Source organism: Galleria mellonella, unplaced genomic scaffold (genome assembly GCF_026898425.1).
Source record: "Galleria mellonella isolate WM207_F2 unplaced genomic scaffold, CSIRO_AGI_GalMel_v1 utg90, whole genome shotgun sequence".
Classification (NCBI taxonomy): Eukaryota; Metazoa; Arthropoda; class Insecta; order Lepidoptera; family Pyralidae; genus Galleria; species Galleria mellonella.
Window position 1 is genome coordinate 1,139,922 of NW_026442172.1, and position 25,427 is coordinate 1,165,348.

Consider the following 25,427-nt stretch of genomic DNA (forward strand, 5'->3'; position numbering starts at 1 on the left):
TTCATTGTGGCAGTTTAACATTGGAGGGACTTTGCCAGCAGTTCCTACGCTTGGCAGGCGAATTGGCAATCGCAATTTGACTTTTGATGACGTTTTAAGAGAGATGCTGCTGCCCATCCTTCAATCATTATAGTCCTTTAATCGTCTCTTACAACACCCACGAAAAAGGAAGGGGTGGCCCATTCTATGCCGGGACCACACAGCAGAATGTATATCTGATCTATGTAATTTTCTATGTTCTTTATTATAGTCTACAATATCGCTAGCTACATATATACGAATATAGATTACACATTCGTAACTGGATATTGGCTGAGGATTAAAGTAGATGCCAAACGGTAAATCAATGAAGCCTGTCTAGTCAGGTTAATCAAATGTATCTACTGGGGTTTAGGAATATGCAACCAATACTGTCGTCTACACAATCGTTTATTACTATCTACATTTATAATGGTAAATACGTATACAAATTGTTAAATACTAATAAAGAGACATACTAAATTAAATCAAGCCACGTATATTCGATATAATATCTATAACATATTGAAAACATTGTAGAAAATTGAGGTTAAGTTTTTCACAACGAAAACGGTTGTCACATATCTTTGACTATCCTATCAAGAATTATAAACATAGTTTATTATTTTTGTAACACAATTAGTTTTTGCCCACAGTTTCGCTTGCTTGTACTTCTAAACTAACAAAATTCTATACATACTTTGATCCCTTGTTATATCTCCCTTAGGGGTTGAATTTGCAAATTTTCATTTTTATTGTCCACCTATATTACATAATGAAACTATCTACAAAAATTTCAATATTCTAGATTCAGCGGTCTCGACTGTGCGATGATATATGGGTCAGTCAGTAAATCAACATCCTTTTTATATAAAAATGATATATCGTATCTACTCTGTATATATATACAGAGTAGATACGAGTTTTGCTTAGTTCATGACTAGATGGCGCTGCTTGATATATCCAGGACTATTTAATAATAATTATTATTAATGGTAAATGACAATTTTGAAATGCATTACGATAATTTGAGTGAAAATTTTTGTGCTCGATAATACCTGTATCATGTGAGCACATTCCGCGCATAACCGAGTGCTACCGTTGGAATTATTCTGTAGCTCAATGAAGCCCATACACGCCTTCCTCCAAGCTCATGTTTATTACTTCATAGGTATCAAAACAAAGAACTTAGGTACTGAACTCTGATTTAGATCCTGTATAATTTAAATGTCTAATTAAAGTCCACCAGTTTTTTGTCCACAACGAATACTGTTCAAATCCAATTACCTACATTTTTATTTCCAAACTTTATATAACTTATACATATGCATATACTTATCTAGAAATTTTATATTGGAAACTCATTGTCAAATAAAATATAAAAAAATAACTATTTTATTAACATCGTAATAAATAACATACAAACATATTAATATATATTTTTTTAAACTTATATTATATATACATATATATAAGTTTATATATATTATATAAATAAGTTTAAAAATTCACATAGAATTCAATGTAATTACCATGAACAAGGGACATATATAGGGACGACGACTATAGGGACATTTTGTCTTCTGACTAGGAAATTACATCGACGAAACGTTATTCTCATTTAGACAAAATAGCCCCATAAAATGGCATTTGAGCGACATTGAATGATGAGAGTCATCATTTCAACACCATTTTTATGAGCACAATATCTTTCGCATAAATAAAAAAATCGTGGCGTCTTTATAAAAACATCTCTTCAATTGTCATTCATGGCGGCGAAACGCGTATTTGTCACCGGGTACGGCGCGGATCTCGCGTAGCAAATATAAAAATGCAATTTTAAACAAAAATCCGGCCGCGTATTGGAACCCTCACAATAAAAAATAAATGCGCGCCAAACACACTGCGAGAATTTTATTCAGATTTTTGTTATTCTACTATCTATAGGTACTATACTACTTATATATCACTGCTTCTACTTTCGTTCTAAGAATTGTCATTTTCATATGAGTTTATTTCTATTCAATATATTATTATTATAATTAAAATATGTATACTTTACTAGTAATCAATACAACTTCGGCAATAAATAGAAATATTAATATGAAACTTAACAAATATTTTTAAATATTAAATTATAATGGAAGAGACCCATGTCTAAAAGTGAGCTGAATAGTAATGAAAAATGAGTCGGAAATATAATAGATAAAATAACCTGAAAATTAATTAATTATAATATATCCAAAATAATAATACACTCATAGTAAATGCTATACCTAAATATAAATATGAGATATGAATAAAATAAACATGACATAAAACTGTAAATTTCAAAACAACGAATCAGACTCCTATATAGTATACGCAATATAGTAAAGTTTACGATGTCATATCAAAAACAACCAGTATCAAATCCGAATACAATCACCAATAAATTTCTGGCTCGAAATCATACGTGTATCACGTCTGGGGATTGTCTTTAGGAATTTTGTATTCACGGCGTCGTCAAGAAGACATCAGCAGGCAGAGTAGCAAAATATTATAATAGCATAATGGTGTCAGGTGGCGTGTTCTGCTCCTTTTACCTTAGAATAACATTAGTGTTGTGAAAATGCAGAAAAATATATCGATGGTGAATTTAATTAAAAAATGAGTGCAATTAATCACTACTTTCATATATTTACGCAGATATATATTTTATACACAAAACACGCCTGTTCCTGACATATTATTGCTAACATCTATATACCGTGTTTTTCAGCGAATAAATTATATTATTATTATATTATTATAAGAAATAACGAAAGTTATGTCATATTACAAACGTGATTTATAGTAACATATAACTATAATTTAGAGTAAGAACATATTACAATCTTAGTCAAATTATTATAGGAATAATAAAGGAGCAAACCCTTGCAATAAGTAAAGAATTAGAGAGGAAATCGGTTAATGTATAAATATGTTTTTGATTTTTATTATATTGGTAGAAGTTAGATTAAAAGCGATAATTACAAAACATTAAAATAATATGATACAACTCGAGTTAACTAACAATTAAGATAAAGAACAAAAGAAGCATAATATAGAGCATTTATTTATATCGTTTATTAGTTCAAAATATTCTTTATTCTTTATTGTACACAAACAGTGATAAGAACATTTAAATTTAAACGTAATGTAGTTTAAATTATTATTACAATACCGATAATAACTCTACAACACTATCCAAAAACACGGGTGTTACCGATGCAGCGCCGCGATCGCAACATTGGAGCATACACTAAGCGGGCTTTAGGCTCGTGATATGAAAGCGAAGTGACGTCACTCAACTCTTCAGTCGCCGGCAACCCTGTAAAGTCCCGCCAAGTTTTATAGCCCGTTGGATTGTCGTCTACTTAGTTTTATTGCACTCCCGTGTTTAGATACCGCCTCTGTGGCTCGAATGCCAAATAACACGGAATATTCATGTATGAAAATCAACATGAAGTGTACTTAACTAGCTCGGTTTTTATTACTGTTGGTGAACTACCAAATATTTGATTGTGCTTGTGGAATAAATTAAATACATATTACGTTTGTTAACACTAAAAAATGTAAAAACAGTTTAGTATTAGTATTAAGATTAACTCAATAGAAATAATGCATATATTAAATTATTTTTTACAAATATAATTAAATATATATATATATACATATATATATATATATATATATATATATATATATATATATATATATATATATATATATATATATATATATATATATATACTTAGATAAAACAGTGAACTTATATTTTACAGGCGTAAACAGTTTAGGTTCTTGTCATATTGGTATTGCTAAGAGTTTTTCAAAGTACAAAATTATATTATAAAAACATATTATTATTAGACGTAGTATTTAATAATGATGATTAACCAAAATGTAACCTGCTCTATGAAAATGGCAATTAAGAATGAAAAATGATCATTACAGCCATTTATAATTAAAATGCCCCCACACATACACTCGTCTCTGACTTTGATTAATATTTGAATATGACAATCCTATGTTTTGAAAGGCATGACGAATTGTTACTGAATTTAAGTGTCTGTAAGTATAAAATACATGACTATATATTATATACATATGTAGGACTATAGAATGTGAAAAATAATTTCCTTTGATATAAAATTTATTGAATACCAAAATACTACTTGTTACCTATTATTTGTCATATTAATTACTTATTACGTATATATACATATCATATAATTATTTAACCAAATTAATATTTCCATTCGCTGTTTTTGTAGTTTCATAGTATAGTAGTCATAAAACTTAAGTAATCACGACTTCGAATCTGAACAGAAACAATAAATTCTTTTATAATTTATAAACACCATTAGCATCCATTATCTAATTTAAGATACAGCAAGCAGCAGCGATTGTTTTATAACTTAAAAAAGATATATATAAATATGATTATACACAAAATAATTCATAGTTGTCACGTTTAATACGAGCTAACGAAAATGTCAAGTTGTAATCTGTGTAATTAAGTGAGTGTCAGAGTGGTGGACCGAATACGTCAAGTGGAATGTCCGCAGGCTATTTGTGATTACATTAGAAATGGCATGTCATATTGTTCATTTTCAATAATACTAATCAGAAGACTTAACCAAAAAATCTACCTAATTTAAAATAATCATTAGTAAATATGAGTATTATTTGTGCCAGATATTAATTACCAGCTTCTTTATTTTTACCTCTATTAAAAATTGATTTTAATGCTAAGATAACCTTTTGTACATTATTATCGTAATGTATATTTTTACTATAATTTATCTGCAATAAAGAGTAAATAAATAAATAATATGATTTTTGTAATTTCTTAATATTCACACGTGTGCAACTCGAAAATTAATAGCCTATCCACAATTATAAGCACAAAAAAAACGCCTAAACTCAAGTCGCTCACATTTTCTATACAACAATACTTCAATAAAACAAAAGATTATAAATATAGATATCGCAAATCAGCACATTTAAGGATTTCAAATAGGAAATCCCAGGGGAAACTGAAATTCCAGGCATCCGCGAGTTAATTCTTGCTAAATGAATTATTCGTTCCCGTCGAGGTGGCGCCCTCTATTGACGTCGCAAACTTCGCTAAATAGTTAGTTCCCACTGCTATTATTGTTAGGAACTGTCGCGTAAGTTGGATTCTGTTGTCACAGAGAGCTGTTGTGTCTATCACTTTGTGTGGAAATATTGTATGAGATAGATAGTGGTTCTCTGACGTGTCACACAACTTTGACTTGATTGTTTATTGTTCTTATTGATGTGAATTGATCAACAGTCCTATTTTATTTTCAACATTATACTAAGTATGGACCCTATAGTGATGTTGTAAGAAAGCAATGATTTTGCCTTTTTCTTTCAACTTTAAAAAATGAAGATCTAATTTAGGAGGCGGCAAAGAACACGAAGTAATATATGTGTGCAATGACAAATATACTGATGGGCCAGTTGATGGATATAGTAACCATCGCCTGTAGAAATGAATAAAAAAGCACTATGAATACTATAAAACCTATTTTGATACTTATGTACCCCTCATGCGTTGCCATTTCTAAGGACTATGGTGATATGCCTTTCGTACCCTGTATTATTTCACTGTATTTCACATTTCAAACTAAAACACAGTCACACAAGCACAGCTGTTTCACAGCAGAAATACAGGTGCGATAAAGGTACTCGTGCAGAAAAGTTTTATACTTTTTTCCTTTGCATAAATATTTTACAATATTAGAATCAGGTAACAATCCCTTATATCTAATTTATGTACAAAATATACTAGACAGTTTCCAATCTCACATGCACATATCATGCATGGATGTATGAATTCGGTGCAGTGCAAATCGGCTTTAGACCTTCACGAGTCCTGCTCCTCGCCTTATACCGCGATACTCAATTAATATGATAATTCGTGCAGATACCGAGGATTTAACAATGGCGTATGATTCCCGAGTGCAATAAATACTAATGTTCTTTTACTATTTTTTTATTACGGCTAATATTTATTTTAATTATACACAATGTAAAAACAAATTATAAGAGTAATTATACAAAGAGAAATATACACAAAAGCGAGCTTACAACCCCAAAAGTGTTCTCTACTAGAAAACTTCCAAGTGTCAAAGGGATTTATGTACAAAGAAAGAAGAAAGAGAATTTATATAAATACTGCGGTTTTGTATTTTTCTAACTTTACCTAGAATGTTTTCACTACATCTATGATACTTTAGTCAAATTACTCAATATTAAACTACATGCCTTACCAACATGTGCTCTAACAGATTTAAAAATATATAATAGTTATCAAACTAAAACCTGAATAAAAATTAAATAATGCATAGGAATATCAATTAAGGCTCGATTATGAGATTAAAATATCGAGTTTTGTAGTTGCGTCAAAACCATTAATAAGGCCTTAACGATATTACATAATAGCGTCATTAATATGTATTTAATTTATTATAGCGTGTTATATATACACTTTTTATTACTATTTGTATACCTTCGATAGCTCAGTTGGTAGAGCGGTGGACTGTAGTTGGTTACGTTAATGCTGTCATCCATAGGTCGCTGGTTCAAATCCGGCTCGAAGGAACTATTTTTATATCCGTCAGTATTAATAATGAGTAAATACTAATGTTATAGTATCCCCAGATGCTTTGTCTTTTTTGAGTCAGAATAGTTTTCCTTACCTACTTCGCTTTTTAAAAATAAGAGGTCTTCATTAATTCCTTGTCTTTTTTTATCATTCTAATAGTATTTATTTTTATATAGATACCGATAAAATTCTGTTACGATTCTTGATATTTTTATTTTTTCTCAAGTGTTGTATTAATAACAAGTATGTCTTTGCATTTTATATTTAACATTCAAGTGTTGTGATCTTTAGTTAGTTGTTTAAGTGCTTGTTTAATTCTACCTGAATCTCACCCATTATTATTTTTTGTCTTATGGATTTTTTGTATTTTCTTGTGCTTGCAAGATTTTTTTGCTAAAATTTTTTATATAGTAATATTTATTAGTTACTTACTTTAGTATCTAATTATGAAAATGCAACTATAAAATGTATTTTGATGACATAGAGAGATAGGTTAAATAATATAGGTAGACAGTTAGGCTCGCGCTTGCATCACAGCTGCTCATGATCACAAATTGATTCTAAAACTAGTCAAGCCTTTTCGATCTAATTACACGTAAGTTAAATAGGCTGTTATTACATTAAAATAACTATTATCAGATGGCAGGATTCATAGGTACTATAATAAACGCGAAAGTTTGTAAGGATATGTGGATAAATGTATGTTACTTTTTTACGCTTAAACGATTAAACAAATTTGTATTTATATTTCGAGTAATTTGTATTTCGTATAAGTTATTTTCTAGCGTTTACTTTAAATAACAATCTCTTGATATTAAAGGTACAATGAAATAATGACTATAAAAAATACAAGAAAAAATCCTTCGAGCCGGATTTGAACCAGCGACCTATGGATATCAATCGAGCACCTACTACAGTCCACCGCTCTACCAACTGAGCTATCGAAGGATTGGAGATTGTTGCTGTACGCTAATGCACTTTACGGAATTAAAATAATAAATATATAAAAATGTATGATTTATCAAAAACAATTCCGTCGAGCCGGAGTTGAACCAGCGACCTATGGATATCAATCGAGCACCAACTACAGTCCTCCGCTCTACCATCTGAGCTATCGACGGCTTGTGGATTGTTGCTGTTCGATGATACACATTGCGGTACTTATAAATTTCTTAAGACAACATGTATATGTAGTAAATAAGTGGAGCTACCTCGTGGTGAAAGTATGCTCCGATTTCATAATCTCTCTAGGCACTAGTATATTTATACAAATAAAAATGTAGCGTCTGTCTATGATTTTGAAATGAATATGAATTTATATGCCAATATAATATTTTATTCGTATGGTGACAATGTTTCACCATTACTTTTTAACCTTAAGATATTATTAGAAGACGCAAATTCATAGACAAAATCACATTAAGCAAATAATTACCATATTTGATTCACAAACCATTTAAACTCTCTTGACTTCTCTTGACTCAATGGGTAGTATACAGTTTGGACAAAAACACAGACAGTTGCAATTCATTTATATATGCAGACCATCTATAGATCATCAATAGGACAGACATATATAAAAATACATATATTGCAAATGTATAAATATATTATCGGATTTAATATTTTATACATACAATAAAAGAAAATAATGAACACTTATCGCCTGATACAAATGACCCTCATCATTTATGCACCTTAAAATTTTAACTAAGCAAAACATTTTATTTTACAAACATTTATAAAGTACCTAGATAGTGAGGAACTTTGCTTTGTACGCATTTAAATGCAGTCCGGAAGCTGTCTGACGTGTCGTCTATTGCTTGGGCAACCTTTTACCAAAAGACGGACAGACAGCGACAAAACTAAACACCAAGCTGTTCATTGAACCATTTGTTCTTACCATTTCTATTCTCAATAAATATAAAACAGCGTTGAAAATGAAATAGTGCATTCATTATATTCCAAAGTACTTTTGAATTTCGAATGCGGTCGAAACGTTCCTAATTTGAATAGAAACTGTCGCGCTGGTGTGCGATAGTCGCACCGTTTCCGACCCGTCCCGTATCGGAGCGACCCCTGTATGAAAACGGCCCTTAACGAGTTCCTAAAGAATTTAACTAGTGAGTTACTACGGTTACTCACGTAAATGGCTACATTAGCTATGTGCACACAACAACAAATTTATAAAACTGTTTAGCAAAATAATGTTTAATTAATGATGACAACATTATTGTTTACGTTCATTTACTTTTCAAGAATTAAACTATACAGAGCAATTAATAATTTAAAAAATTACGAACGAAGTTAAGAAGACATTAAATGAAAAACGATACAAGTCCCATATTAGTTATATTAAATTACATACAAGGTACATAATTGTAATGATTTATAAAAGTCATTAGTTATGAAGTTACTACTTATAAACTGCCAAATTATGGGGAATTAATATCAAAAGGGCATCAAACAAAGATCAAACATGTTTCGTCAAAATACTTCATGGGGCTTCCAACACTTAGCATAAGGTCAAACTGACATTTCGTACAACATTTACCTCGTCGGCGATTCATAATGTCGCAGGAATAAGTGTCACGCAACAACAATTACAGTGATGAGTTGAAAATATCGATATAATCTTCATAAATCGATGAATTAAATAAAATCTGTAATAACATATAAATGTTACGCATACAGTTGCTTCAATTACCAGGACGGCCTTTTGTCGCGAGCCGACCATAAACCATCCAACGAATATCGGGAGTACAAACAGAATATTCAGATTGCATCCTATAGAGTAGTTAATTACCTAAATTGACGTTACCGAGAATCGAATCTAGTATACCCATTACGCAAAGTATCTTGCCCATTTATTTCTGCGCTGAGTATTTTTTTTTTAAATAGATGACAATAGAGTGGTAACTCCGCCTGCGCTAACGGTATACGCTGGCGGGGCACCAGTGAGGGATGTTAGGTGAGAATGAAAAGGCAGGTCAGTTAGCCCACCGTGAAGAATACGCCAAGAATTCAGCACGATGGTTTCCAGGGGGAACCACGTGGAGGTCGACCTGACAGGATATATTGCTAGCAATGGAACTGGTAGTCCGCATTACTAACAATCCCTTCCCCCCCTGCGCTGAGTATTAATATCTTATTTAAACTCAAGAGAGCAATATGACATAATAATATGTTTACAAGTTATATGACTTATTATAATTATCAACCCTAAACTCTAAAGTTTTAATTTAGTTGTGAATAAAAACTGTAAATTGGTAAAATGTGATCTTAGATGTGTATTAGATTCATTACAATAGATCATTAAAAAAATTACTCTACATCATCTAAGATTATAAACATGAGTGTATTTAAAAAAAAAAAAAACACTTGATATTTTCAATTTTATCGTTCAATTAAGTACATCACTATTCCATTCCACCTTTTATCATAAACAGAAGGGTAGAATTCGAGACGGAATAGGCTGTCAAAGCCTCAACTAAATATTAATGCCAAACTTTGAAAGAATGCTTGATTTAATTATAAGGATAATATCAAACTGCCCTTAGACATGAAAGCGCTGTGCAACTTAAACTATGTAGGTGCTTAATGTGGAGGGGTTAAGGATGCCTAATTAAAATATACATATTAACCGTTAATAAATACTATGGGTTTACAACTTTGCACCACTTAAAATCAGTAGTAAATGTGCTACAAATACTTTTTTTTTTGTAAAAACGTTTGATTTGTATGTTATTCTTCAATAATGCCAATGACCAATGAAGACAATGAAATCGAGTGCATAGATAGAACATACCCATATCATATATTAACACATAAGATATTTTTTATTCCAATTCTCGTGAAAAATGTAGGATATAGCTTGAAAAATATTTATATCATATTATATAAAACTATATGTAAGTAGTTAGATACTAAACTTCATACGATGCTAATCCATGTCTGTTCAAATCCGCTCACTTTGGCGCTCATTGCCGCTAAGATAAAGCTATAATTAAGGGCCTTCTCGATCGATTAACTTAAGCCGAGTTTAAATAGACGCTAACTCCAAGAGAAAGGTTTACTCGGCGTGAAATGGCATTAGGTTTTCGCGCGTTTTATGCTCTTCCAGACGAAGAGTCGCTAAGAAAGGGGGATTTAATGGAAGATTGACTTAATTACGTATCGCATTAAATTAGCGGAAGTGTTTTTGATTGATATAACTTGAAAGAGTTTGTAAGGTTTAGTTGACGACCTCTATGATACTGTGATTAAGAGACCATATATCAAGATTAAGATTAGGCAACGTCTGTATTTTCTATATATTGTCTGAAACACTTTCAATATTTCTAAATTAATAATTTAATAAAGCACTTCTTAAGAACAAAATGGTTTATCCTATTAAATTATTACAGAAATTTTGGATGTTGTTCAAAAACAAAATATGTAGTGTTGTATGTACTACACTTTTATTGGTAGTATTAAGTGCATCCTTTTCTATGATTAATATTTAAGTTTACTATAATGACCCTTTAAAAAAAAATTATAATTAGTAATATTGAAACACATTGTTTTTACAAATTAACAGATAACGTGGGTGTTTCCACACTTTGATATGAGCGCTTCTAGCATTTATGCAGCAGAAGGACCTTGCTTGTATTTTTATCTGTTTCTCACGGTATTTGCGCCAATATTGAACCGATTTTAATATAATATATATAATACAAAATAGTTTACTCCCCTACGGGTCCCATATTAATTTGGTAATGTTTGACATTCCTGTTCTTTTGTAGAACTAAATAATAAATTATTCTAAATCGGTCTTGTTAGTTAAGATCGTATTTTAAGTTTTCAATATTTCATACATGCTATATAATATCGAATAACAGCAGCTGTAATCTGAAACAACACTACAGCTTATATAATTTTATTTATCCATAGGCGCTATTCAGATTGATATGAGACATGTCTGGAATAACTTTGCGGCGACATCACCATCGTAGAAGGTTTGTCTATCCGAATTAGCGTTAAACCGCTAACCTGGAGTGTCGGCGACATATTAATATTCATAATCGACGCTTCTCGCGTTACCCCGCCACGAGAACGCGAGACGTTAATTTAATTTGACAAATTCTTGACAAGGAATGACTACATTTTGCAAAGTTACTATTACGATCACAAAGGAATTGCTCATTTAGATGTTCTGTGTCATAGTTCAGAGAAATTAATTTGTCCAGCAAAACTTCTGTATGTGATAGTAATATGAAAGATCTCCATCGATAAATAATTTAAAAAATTGATAATTTTGAGGACAGATATTGAAAACTTTCAGTGATATATAACATAGATCAGAATAATCTTAGGATCAAACTGATCACTCTGACAAAAAAAAATGATATGGTTGAAAAACGTAAACGTAATCTAAATTCTGTTTACGTTTTTCAACCATATCATTCGGTCAAGCTAATTCATTAAAAGCTAACTTATCAGTCTAGTCTAGCATTACATAATATTGTCGTCAAATCTAAATATACTTATTATTTGCAAACATCACTCGATTCTTGTAACAAAAACTTACAAAAATTATTTAGATCATTGTGATTGGAATAATTAAGTTATATTACACAGTGCACAACTAAAGAATAACGAAACACATTACATCATTGTTCGTTACTTCACAACAAAGTCCATAATAAGATTTATAAAACAAACAACGCAAAATGTTGTGACTTGCTTTTCTCGCTTGTTCCGGTCGCACGGGACTACAAACCCTAATTATGTCTGAAACAATACCAGCGTTATTTTTATCCATTTTGTGCTCAATCATAATTACCTGCGCCTTCCTAAGGGAAGCATTGTTTCGGAAAATCGACGCCCGACCTTTCGCCGCTGTATTATCACCCTGAAAAATATCTACCTCAGTGGCTTACAATAACCTGACTTTATAGAAAATGTCTCTTCATTATATACACACACTGATGAATATTTAGTATAAGTTTTTGTTCAAAATTATAAAATAAATATTGTTCAATATTTAAAAACACATATTTACAAACAGGCAATAAAAATGGGGATACAATAAAAGCCTTTGAAATCAAACAACAGCTCAATAAAAGCGGACGCAATTACCTGAGTCTCGCATATTTATCTTTTTCCACGATATAAATGCTTTGTGGGGCTGAACAATAGCTGCGGGGCGGGGGTGACGGTGTGTGGGGGGGTGGAAGCTTTATAATTTTTAATTAATACTGTCGAAAATATCAAAGTCATTGGGCGTGCTACCAGGTAGTGGGGAATGCTATTAAAATTTGATAAAGTTTTTTCAAAAAGCGTTCCGATCCTTCCGGTTTTCAGCTTACACAGTCCACCCTACTTTGATTACTAATTTTAAAATATCAACTACATAATAATATGTTGTTTGACACGCAATACCTACTTTCAGTACAGTTAATGTCGCGTTCAATGTAACTCTCTTACTAAAAGAGATCAAAGAGACTGATAAAGAATACTCTAAAATAACTTATAGACACATGTTTCTCATAAATACCAAGAAATGCATGTTAAAATTAATCCTTTTTGTAATCAAAGAGAACCCGCCATATCGAACCCTTTCTCTTCAGCTGTGTGAAGTTACTCTTGTGGAAATTCACGTCACCGGGCACATTTTGGTTAGAATGTTGTCACTGAAGTCGCCCAGTTGAAAACCCGAAGGAAAACACTGGTTTAAAGGATTTCTCGCTTGGAATAACCTGTTAATTATGACACATTTTTCAAATGAATGAACGAGCTTTGTTATGTACATTTTAAGATCTCATATGGCTTGTTTTTTGAAGAATTGTGTATGTTGTCAACATATATATATATGCAATTAATTATTTATTAATTATGTAATTTTGGACTCAACCGTTATTTGTAAGAGTCTATAAGGTAAATATACCTATAAACAGAACTCAATTTTATAATACAGTTCAGTACAAAACATTACTGATCAGCCCAGGGTTGACACAGTTTTTTAATAATAAAATTCAACCCACATAACTCTCTGATAATGTAGCCTTACTCAGGTGAAAGAATTTTTGAAATCAAGTTAAATATTTGTTTATATATAACTTAGAAACAAATAATCCAATATTTCCTGTTTTTATAATATAATTTAGATATGAAAGATCGAAATTACTGTCTGATTTATATCATATAAATTTAAAAAAAGTATTTATTTAAATTTCAAACTCTACAATCTTAACTACGATAGTAAACAGACTTGGTATGGCTCGTTGAAGTTATGAGTTCGCAAACCGTAGTTAACTACATCAAGTTACATTACACGTAAAATTATCGACGAATTGTGCACAATGCGAATTTACTTGACAATTCTTAAAAATAGAACCACTTATTATTCATTGTACATATTAAAATAATATAACCAAAATACGCGAGCCGACCATTTGTGTGCACAGTCAAAGGGGAAATAGCTATCCAGACAATGTTTGATAAAATTTTATTGCACGGACAATGTCCAGTGAAAATTAGGGTTATTAGTCGTCCGCTCATGTAAATTGCCTCTCTACGGATTTATTGAAGGTAATTGATTTAATGGGCTTCTTTGTGAACGATTAACGTTCAAACCCTTTTTCGCTTGTCATTGAACATTTTCAATTGAAAACGGGAAATACATTTCCGACTCGTATTGGTACTAGAAAATGTCATTCTACTTTTCTAATTTATGGTATGTTATCGATGAGCAGGTATAATAACGTGCTTAATTGTATGTAATTAAATAGATCATTCATTCATAAAATATAGTTTCGATTCAAACCAGAGGATGTTTGTTTTCTTTTTTATGCAACTTAAATGGCAAACAAGCTGACGGCCCACCTGATGGAAAAAGGTCGCCTATAGATATGAGCAGTATCATGGACATAACAGAGTATACTGTTTCGCCTATGATACCTCTCATGCGTTGCCATTCCTGAGGACTCAGGTGTTATTCCTATGTACCATATAAATTCACTGCCATATCCCACCCTTTAAACTGAAACACAACTGCTGCATGGTAGAAACACGAATGGGACAAAGGTGCCAAACAAAAACGACTTTTGTACACATTCTCCCTCTGGTAAAAGGCTTGAAGAGTTAATGAAAAGACAGAAATGAGCAGTAATGTATTATAGTAATGAATACGGTAAAACATAGGAACAATAGAAAAAAGTGACAATTTTAAGAGAATTAAAATGTTGTTTGCTCCATATGTAATAAAAAAAATTATATAAAGGAAATATATAAAAAGGCCCATATTTTATAATACCAGTTTATTTAACCAAGTTTTGAAAACATTATACTAGTAGTATTTAAATTAGTTCTTATTAAGTAAAATAACTGTCACTGTCACAATCTCCCATTACAACTCATTATTGCTAATCACCGATCTCTCCTTATAGAAGGAGAATACAAATTCGTCTAACCATTGTTAACCTGGGAAGGAAAGAAATTGTTAACACATTCCATTCTTACACCATCATAACACGGATAAGATCATTAATAGACTTATATTAAATGAATTTATTAAAAATAAATGCATACATATAATAATAATGTGAATAAAAAAAATTAACAAAAGGTAATATAATTACTCTATACAAATTCAATTTTGTGACTACCTCCATAAAAAAACTAAAATTACTAACTATAAAAACACGATAATCTATTCATACCTACTACTTAATTTTTAAGCAATTAAAAATTAGTCTATATTTACTTACACTAGATAAGAAACTTCTATAGTAACAATGGAAACCATAATTTCCGGTAATCACTCAGTGTTGCAAGTCACCTCGATTATTGCTCCGTATAATTGCACGTTGCAATGACGTGCTAGAAAAAATTTTAAAGCTCCCACTCACAACATGCTCTAATTATTGGTGAAACTACTTCGTGATGTATTAATGTGTAATAAAAGCCTAAAGTACAAACGTGCTGTATATTATATTAAACATTTTTCTTAAAATTAAATTAGTTACCTATAAACACAATATAATATTATATATAAGTATTGATAGAGTTTATACACAGAAATACTTTTACTAATCAATTTTTTTTTTTATTTTAGACTTTTTTTTTCACTTTACATTCGATGTATATTAGTAACAATTATTTAGTATTTTTTTTACAATTTATATTATTCTTAATAAATAACAATTTAATATATATTAATGGAATAATAGGATATATTTCTGATTAAAATGTAAGTACTTATAAGATATATGCAACTAATAGCAGAAATGATGTTAATATTACAACACATACCCAATACTCACTAGAAAGTGCGTTAACAAGTACATCCTTATTTATAAAGGTAAAGGCGGTGTCTCGGCTTTATCTGCTCCCTTTAATTGTTGGCTGGAGTGCTATCTAGAGGTTTACTGGCTGCGATTGCGGGCTATAAAATCTTACAGCCCTTTTGTTGTGAGCTCTTCATATCGGGATTACGTCGCCTCTACGCCTTGTTCCGCTTTTATATTATTTTATAGTGTTAAATTTCATATCCCTGTTACATCGTTTTGTCTATTTAAATATTACGACAATAAACACCAGTGTCTCCAGCCATTTACCTGTTTTAATCCCTTTTTATTATTAGTGTTGTTATAAAAAAAGGGATAAATCGTATTTTTAAATAATAGCAATATAACATTATAATATTTTATGTATTTATATATGTGTGTATTTATTATATGTATATATTTATTTATTCAACATTTATTATAATATATAAGAATAGTATATACGAATATACACACATCGAAAAAGTCTAAGCAACACATACTATTTCAAATTATTAATCATATAATATCATTTCTTACCAAGTAGGTAATAGCTATGTAAACTTTTTTGATCTAGAGGGGGACATACTGGCTGGTTGTAAAAAAAAATCGAGTATCATTTGTTTTTTTCTTCACAAATTCAAAAACAAATGCATTTGTTCGAATTTTATAGCATTTTCTTTTCTTATTAAAATTTAGTATTCTGTATCAATTTTATGATTTAAACAATAATTTGAAAAAAGTTTTGAACAAATTTGGATTTTGAGACATTTTTACGTTATGGAGCGACGTCATTTGAATAAAATAAAATGCAAAGAGTTGTAGGGATGTTGCAAGCGAGAAGAAGTCAATCACAGGTATCTCGGTAATTTGGTGTCAACAGAAGCGTTATTTACCGTCTTCATCAGCGTTACACTAATACGGGAAATCCTGCTGAGCAGCACACAGGTCGAGGATGGTCTATAACCACACGGCAAGATCGACACATACAACTGACTGCAAAACGCACGCCGATGTTAATCGCCCGAGAGATAGGTTTAAGGCTACAAAATTCAAGTGGTGTTGTTATTAGCTGACAAACTATGCAAAATCGACTGCATGAGTATGGGCTACGAGCACAACGGCCAATTAGGTGCCTACCGATATGTCACGGGAATCGCGCTCGTCGAAATGAATAGTGTAGGAAACACATTACATGGACTCGGGAACAATGGGATAAAATTTTATTTTGCGATGAGTCTCGATTTGGGTTCAAGCCTGATACTAGAAAGGTAAGAGTGTACCGTCATCCTGGAAATACTGAAAGACTAAGGTGTGTTCAGGAAGTGCATCCATACAACGACTCAACAGTTATGGTATGAGCGGGTTTTATGAAGAACAGATGAACTGAGCTCGTTTTTATAAATGGTAACACGCTGTAAATTACATTGAGGATGTTCTAAGGCCTTATGTCCGTCTATTCGCATAAACGCTTGCCTCCGATTTCACGTTGATGCATGACAATGCGCGTTCGCATACAGCTTTGCACACACGGGAGTACTTGGCAAGGAAAAACATCTTGGTATTGCCTTGGCCTGTATAATCGCCAGACCTCAATCCCATCGAGCATGCATGGGACATGTTCCAGAGACGTGTTTTAAAGGACTTGGATGGAGTGACAACAACTCAACAATTGATGGACTTACTAAAATTTCATTGGGAGCAATTTCCGCAGGACAACATTAACAGTCTATGAATAATCGGTGCCAGCAAGTTCTCCATAATAATGGAGGCCACACTTTGTCATTTATTAATTTATGCGATTTTTCTACAACCATTTAATTTTAGTTTATGTTTAGTTGATTAAGCACCTTACTTTATACTACGTACATACAGTATTTACTCGTAATTATTGTTAATTAAGATTATTAAAAAATAAATAAAAAAAACAATTGTTGTTTAATATCAAAAAAGCATTAAAGAATAATATAAATAAAAAAATACTAAGGTTTTAATGCGAAAACACATTGTAAAATTGAAATTTGTATGTGTTGCTTAGACTTTTTTGATATGTATATTATTACTTTATATTTTCTCTATTCAATAATGAACTGTCTACTTATTTCTCGGTTTTCCCAATGGTTGACTAGTAAAGAACATCGTCCGGTATTAACTGCGCCAAATGTACATAGAATTTTACTGTCCCAGGATCCCATCCCAGGAGGATCACATCCCAGGATTTTTCGTTAGATGGGAAAATAGCATTTTGTGTGTGGGTGTTGTACTACATGGGCCCCAATTCTCCAACAGTCAATGAAAAGTTGTGCTTTAGATACCGCAACCTTCTAAAATCAAGCGCATTGAGCGTGTTGCATATACAGATCTACCATTGATCTACCACAGTAGTAGCACAGACTAGATACAATTACCTTATTATTATAATAATAGTATGTACTGTTTCTTTTTTCTATAATGATTAAAGCTGCATTCATGAACTATTTCAAAATAGGTATTTCCTAAATGCAACAATAGGCGCTAACTGTGTCATAGGAGTGTCGACGTGCCGCGCTTTGTGAAAAATATCCCCCGCATATAGATGCGGAACGCGCTGCGATCAAATATCACGCATGCCTCACGCAGCTCGCGAGTTCGCAACTAATGTTGCGCTATTCGATACATTATTTAAAATACTCAATAACTCAAACTATTCTGTTTGAAATAAAAATCTTCTTTATACTTTTGATGGAATGTTAGGCTATTTACTTTATCTTCATACTAATTATATTATAAAGACATGGTGTTATCTTTTTATCTTGATAACTTACGTTTTTATGATACTTACTAATGGTAACAAGCTGACAACTCACGTCATGTTAAGTAGCAACCATCGCTTATAGACGTGAATATCACAATGAATATTGTACACTATATAATATTGTGTATGATGAATGGTATCCACTATTCGTTGGCAACGCGCAAGGGATACTATTCCTGAGTACTAGTGTTATGCCTCCGTGCCCTATAATTTCACTGGCATATTTCATCCTTCAAAATCGAATCACAGTCATGTAAGCACAACTACAAAACTACATCTAAAATAATGATTATAACTGCTGTTATAACACTATCTATTCATTCACAAAGTTTGTGCTCTCATTTTTATCTTTTAATCTAAATGTCTTCAGATAACAAAATTACTAAACTACCTGCACTATTTCTGCCTATATACTATTTTTTATTTCTATATCGACATTATTATAATAACGACACTAGTAGAATTAAATTGATTCGTCAATAGTCAGTATCTATCGATGTCGACAAACCTAGATCGTTTCTGCGTAGTCGACCGTAACCGCAATCGCGACCCGCTGTCAACACGCTGCTGTACGCTTCGTATTTTGATACATTTCAATATTACATCCACCAAAAAAAGTTTTTAGAATTCCCGTGTAAATGGAAGGAAAAAGATTCGTGAGTAGTTTTCGTGTTCCATTTTCTTTTAGCTATATAATATGTGCTTATCCAAGATGCCTGAAAGATTAGTACTTCTAATTATATGTAAAGCCGTTTTTTAATAAACGATCAAACTACATATTGAATGCTATATTAACAAAAATTAATATAGCAGCATTATTTTTGAAAATGACCCGGTTCAGTTTCCTCCTTACAATGACTCGTTATATAGCTAGGTACATGTTGTTATGTATGGTCAATTACATTCAGTGTTAGTCTGGTTCTACAAAAACACATCCACATTTCAACAAAAACAAACGTGAGGATTGCCACTGAGCTGCGATAATTTGTCAGGTACACGAGCTCAAAGATTAAGCCGGTGCAGATACTTATTTAAATCTACAATATAATCATTTATCTAACGTTTTTTTCTTTACTCAAAACATAAAGAGTAGGTTTAAATTGCCATTTTTTTCAAGTATATTATAAAATTAGAATAAACATAAATATTAATACTCTTTTCATATATCTATATTTACCTACTTCAACACTGATAGCCAAATAATGTAGTTAATCAGAAACGTATTACAAAATATACGTATTATAAAAAATACATGTCTTAAAGATTGTTGACTCCAAAATTTAAAAGTAAATTTCTGTTCTTAAATTAAATATATCGTCATAGTCGTAGAATACTGACGGATCTGACAAAGATAACATATGTACATCCGTCAGTGTTCTACGACTATGACGATATACTCGTAATACCAGATTATTTTATAAACAATAATTTAAAGAAAATTTATATATTATCTTATAATAATAGATATTTTGGAGAAATTAACAACGTCATAAAACTACAAATAAATGTGTTCATTTCTCTAAGAGTCATACTTATTATAGGCAAAATTCTCCAACTTCCACGGAAAAAATCTGCGCACTTTTCCTTGGCGAAACTCGTGGGAACAATCCGCATCGGTGCCATGCCGTTGCCCCCGCTAACGTCTTCTTCAAGGGGGATGAAATATCTAAACGCAAGTCTCTTAATGGCGCTCATTTATTTCTCTCCCGAATCTCGCACTGAGCACTTGTAATTATTGCATTTCCAGTAGGGTTATTAAGTTTTGCTTCGGTTAAAATGAGAAATGGACGCATTTATTCGGTGTTCAACTTGATAACTTTGAGCGGCGAAGGGTTGAAATTTAATTTTAGATGACGATATTATGATGTAATTAAATTAATTATAAGATGCGGTAATATTCACATAAAATTACTGTTATCAACATTTTTGAGATTTTGTTACATCCATCTATATAATTACCTTTAATTATATATTAAAGAGATGGATATATTCTACCAAGTTTACATAAATTTAATATAAATACTTGCAATTATATTATGAACTAAAAACAATTTTATCTATAATCATAATTTATATAAAAATTATGTTTATCTGATCTGTATACCAACTTGTAACTCACATGACCTCCTAACTCACGAAGACTAAATGTTTCAGCATAGAAAACATGTGGCAAACAGATGGCAAAGGAAAACTCAACCACCCGTCTTGACTGAAATTATTATTTTATTCATTTTTCAAGCCCTGGTGAGGACGAACAGAAAATTAAGATCGTCAGTACATTGACGAACATAATATAAATTACACAGTTGAAACAAAATCGGGTATAAATATAGCCTATCTAAATATTATCACAGATGGTATTTTTAGAGTCACAAATCAAAGAATAAATAGGTACCTATATATTCTAACGAGACAATATTATTTTAAGCCCCTTATATATAAAACTAAACTTTCACAAACCTTTTTTAACTGTTACACTGTTTTGTCACATTAGTTCAAATTGAGAATTAGCACTAAAGAAAGAGACAAAACAGTTCAATATCTAAAATCTGTTTATGTGATGTCTGACGTTTTATTCTTATGAATAAGGGGGTAAGTTTCTGTAAGTATTTTAAATCAAACTGCATGAACAGTTTTAAAAGTAAAGCCAAAGTAGTATGTTCTGTAATAAATTTATCGTTAACATCATCGTGGACGGTAGATATCTATCTACTTATATATAAATCCAAGAGACGAAGTAAATCTCCCAATCGATTGTTTGAAACAAATAGCAACTGACGCAGATTAGATCAGACAAATAGCGGGTCTAATTATCTGCCCTAATCTTGACGATACTGATCTGTCTATCAGTCGACAGTGTCGACTCGATACGACTATGTTTCTGTTGCCTTGAATAAGTAAGTGAATAGGGTATATATTCTTACTAATTCGATTATTTGTTTTTATTTCTGCCCAAATTAAAAAAAAAAACTCAAAATTGACACGATTACGTTCACTTTTAGTCAATCACAAATTTATATCCGTTTTCACTACGTTTTTCTATATAACCAGTATGTGATCGACGAAAAACAGTCTACTACACCTGACTTCTTTATCTAATGTTTCTACCTTCTCTGATATATCGCAATAAATTTATAATGATGCTGTATAGTTTATAAATATCAAAACTGTCGCAAATCTCCATTCTCATTTCATTTCTACAAATTTTCGTAAAGACAATATATACCCAAAATTGAAAAATAAGTACCCAATCTGCCAATGCTGCTTAAAACGCACATTAAACTGTATTTGTACTAGTTATAAAGTTTGAAAATTTTGAAAGAGCGGTTTCTCCTAATACAAGCAATCAGGAGATGTAATGTAATGTGTCTGTAAAACCTTACTAAACTACTGTTAAAACCTTAGTAAACCTTAGTATAAAAAATAAAAAAAATATTATCATTATTTAATTATTATAAATTAATAGACATACCTACTTATTTATATTACTTTTATTTAGATTCTAATATGTGTGTGCAGTAAATAAATTTAATACCAGTTTAATGGAAAGAGATTAATGTCGCTTATGAATGTAAATGAGCAAGACAAAATATACTGTGATGCTTAAGATACTTCTATATCTCGTAAACAAAACTCCTCCCTCGTTGCTACCCCTAAGGATTAGAGTATATGTACGTAAACCTATCGGCATCTATCGGATTACTTTCATTTATTGACACTGTTTACAATCCCCAAAAAGTTCGAACTTGGAATTGACGTATACTGTATTCGAATAATCAAATTCGAACTCATGACTTTTAGACCTATAGTCTCTAAAGTCTATATAGCAGGTAATATACTACTTCCTAAACCACATCTTCACGAGCTACGATGTTCTTTTGAGATATAATAATAACTATGTATTTATAATCATAATCACATCAGTATCTCATTGTCAAGCAGGATACTAAGAGGCTCAACGGGGCTCATATTTCGAACACGCCCTGAGGCGCTTGCAAATTTCAACTCGAAGAGATAACACGGCGCGGCTAAGCCTACAGACTTACGCGTTTGTGTGTACTTAAGTACCTCATTTGTTGTTATTTTAAACTGTTTGCAGATCCGATTTGGCCCCTTTATACTTTTTAACCGTGAACGTGATATGTCGAGTTTCTTACATTTATTTAATCTATCTTTACAAATTTTTACTATTCTTAACCTTATTTTTTTTTAAATATAATTTTTTTATTAAGTTTAGAAAATGACGTTTCACAATCGATCTACTATCGATTTTCCAAACTACACTGTGCCTATCTAAATAAATACTTCACTGATACTGTAAGTGTGTCAATTCCTAAATTAATAGTTTGATCTAAATTTGATTATTTATCACTCTCTCATTTATTCAATATTAACTATTCGATTCAATTTATTCGCTACAATACTACATTGTGTTGAATATTTTTTATAAGTAACAAGAAGATATCATAAAATATAACAAAACAAAAAAAATATGAAGAAACAAAATAACCAATAATAATCGTGAAAAATTACATTACAATTAATTTACAAATGTCATTAGTAAGGCATAAAATATTAAAAGAGTATTTTAAAATTCATCAATTGAGTAGATGAACCTTTTCAACAAAAGAATATAATTATTTTATTTTTAAAATTCTCCAATTTTCAATAGTTTTTAATGCATTGGGTAACGTATTATACAATTTAACCGCTTGAAATTTTGCGCCAAGTTTTATTATATTTAATTTTGGTTGGATATCACATGCAACATCTTTTTGTCTTTATTAAGCCCCTTATGCAGAAACTTAAAATAGTTCACCCACATTACCATAAAACAATAGTAAAGATAAATACCTAGTTTATTTTTTAAGTAAACTAACTACAACTTTCTATAATCATTCATAACATAATATAATATTCAATCAGGGGGGTTTTTCAAGTGATTACCATGCTTGGCAGGCAGGTTGGCAACCGCAGTTTGGCTTTTGGTGATATTTTAAGAGGGATGCTGCTGCCCATCTCTCGACCTTTCGATTAGGTTTCCTTAGTCGCCTTTTACGAAACCAACGGGAAAACAAGGAGTAGCCTATTTTATGTTGGGACCACATGACCACCTCAACTTTGAAACATAGAAAACCTCAGTATATTTAATTAAAATGTAGTAATGTGCATATAATCGAAATCTGTTAATTTTGTCATATGATGACTACTTATAATTATACAAATACCTATTACCAACACTATTATAATAACTATACCTACATATAATAACATCTTAGGATTGTTTCAATGCATATCCGTGCCGCCAACCATCCAAGGCAGGCAAGCGATTTGCGCTGAGCTCGCAACTATGCGCCTTACGCGCTACTATGAAATTTCTTAATAATGCACCGTGATGTATGCTCTACTTTCATTCTAGTATAGAAATTAAATTTAACGAATTAAAAAATTTTAATATTTACTTTTCAAAATAATTCTGATGTAGCAACCAGCATTATTTTAAAAAGTAAATAGTAAATGTCTGATAAAAATCTAATCATCCATAATAGAAAAATAAAACAATGCTATAATAAAATATATATGTGCACTTTTTACTTATTTTAACATAAATACTCCATCCTTTAAATTTCGTTGATTTTATATCATTAATATTTCACTGTTTATGTATTTTATGTCTTAACATAACCATACGTTATATGTTATGTTAGTATCTAGCTTGGTAGGTATTCACCCAAAACTCTATAAAGTAAAATTCAAATTATTGTTTTAAAAAAGCAAAATTCTAGCTCACCGTTTTTATTTAGCTTACCATTTTTTTTTTTTTCAACACAAATTGTCGTCTTTGAAGTAATCCTGTATAACTGTGAATTGTATCTCGTGACTGTATATGTGTCAATTAGAATAAAAATATTTTGCGTATTCATCTAAAATTATTAAGTAACAATTATTTTAAAATGTTTACAAATATTCACATTTACTATATTAGCCAGTGTTATAATTCTGATATTACAAAGTAATTTTATCAAACTTCAATAAACCATAAAGTGGAGTGTATATCAATCGGTTGGTAACATGTGCCACAGTGGCCTCAACTCCAAATGCCCGCAAACCGCCCCGAGGCACGAAGGCCTGCCAAGACAAACCGAAATCTTATCAACGACCGCCATGTTGGTCTCGTTAATAAGCAAAACTACACACAAGAGCTCACCTGAGGGCTATTTGTGAAACATATTGCACAACGCCGTACTCAAACACTATTACACGAAAGCTCCAATAACTTATGAGTGTTTTGGATGTTTCGCATATCTGTTTAAGCTTTATAATGATTTGTGGATATATGTGTGAAAACTAACTGGTACATTTAAATATTTTTATTATTTATTTAATATATTTATGTACTTTATGGAATTAAAGCTTTATGTAAAAATATATCTTTGACTTTATGTAGAATCGATTATTTGATTTGATGTAGAATCTGTAGGATTATTTTATATTATTTTATAATTTATATTGATTCCTTTTCATGTTTGAAACTTTTTCATATAACCAGATAAAAATAACTTAATAGCTGTCTCACTACTGATAAATATACTTGTAAATATGTTGTAATAAATGATTAGGTATTATATACGATTTACATATACTA

General features: G+C 31.1%; 3 non-coding genes across 3 annotated transcripts; 1 reads left to right on the forward strand and 2 right to left on the reverse strand.

The window, feature by feature from the left end:
* Nucleotides 1-6,582: 6,582 nt before the first annotated feature.
* On the forward strand, nucleotides 6,583-6,675 carry Trnay-gua (transfer RNA tyrosine (anticodon GUA)). Its single transcript has 2 exons — nucleotides 6,583-6,619; nucleotides 6,640-6,675. It is a non-coding gene; the product is annotated as a tRNA-Tyr (tRNA).
* Nucleotides 6,676-7,538: 863 nt separating this feature from the next.
* Nucleotides 7,539-7,627, reverse strand: Trnay-gua (transfer RNA tyrosine (anticodon GUA)). Its single transcript is given in 2 exon segments — nucleotides 7,539-7,574; nucleotides 7,591-7,627. It is a non-coding gene; the product is annotated as a tRNA-Tyr (tRNA).
* An 84-nt stretch (nucleotides 7,628-7,711) lies between these two features.
* Nucleotides 7,712-7,800, reverse strand: Trnay-gua (transfer RNA tyrosine (anticodon GUA)). Its single transcript is given in 2 exon segments — nucleotides 7,712-7,747; nucleotides 7,764-7,800. It is a non-coding gene; the product is annotated as a tRNA-Tyr (tRNA).
* Nucleotides 7,801-25,427: the final 17,627 nt, after the last annotated feature.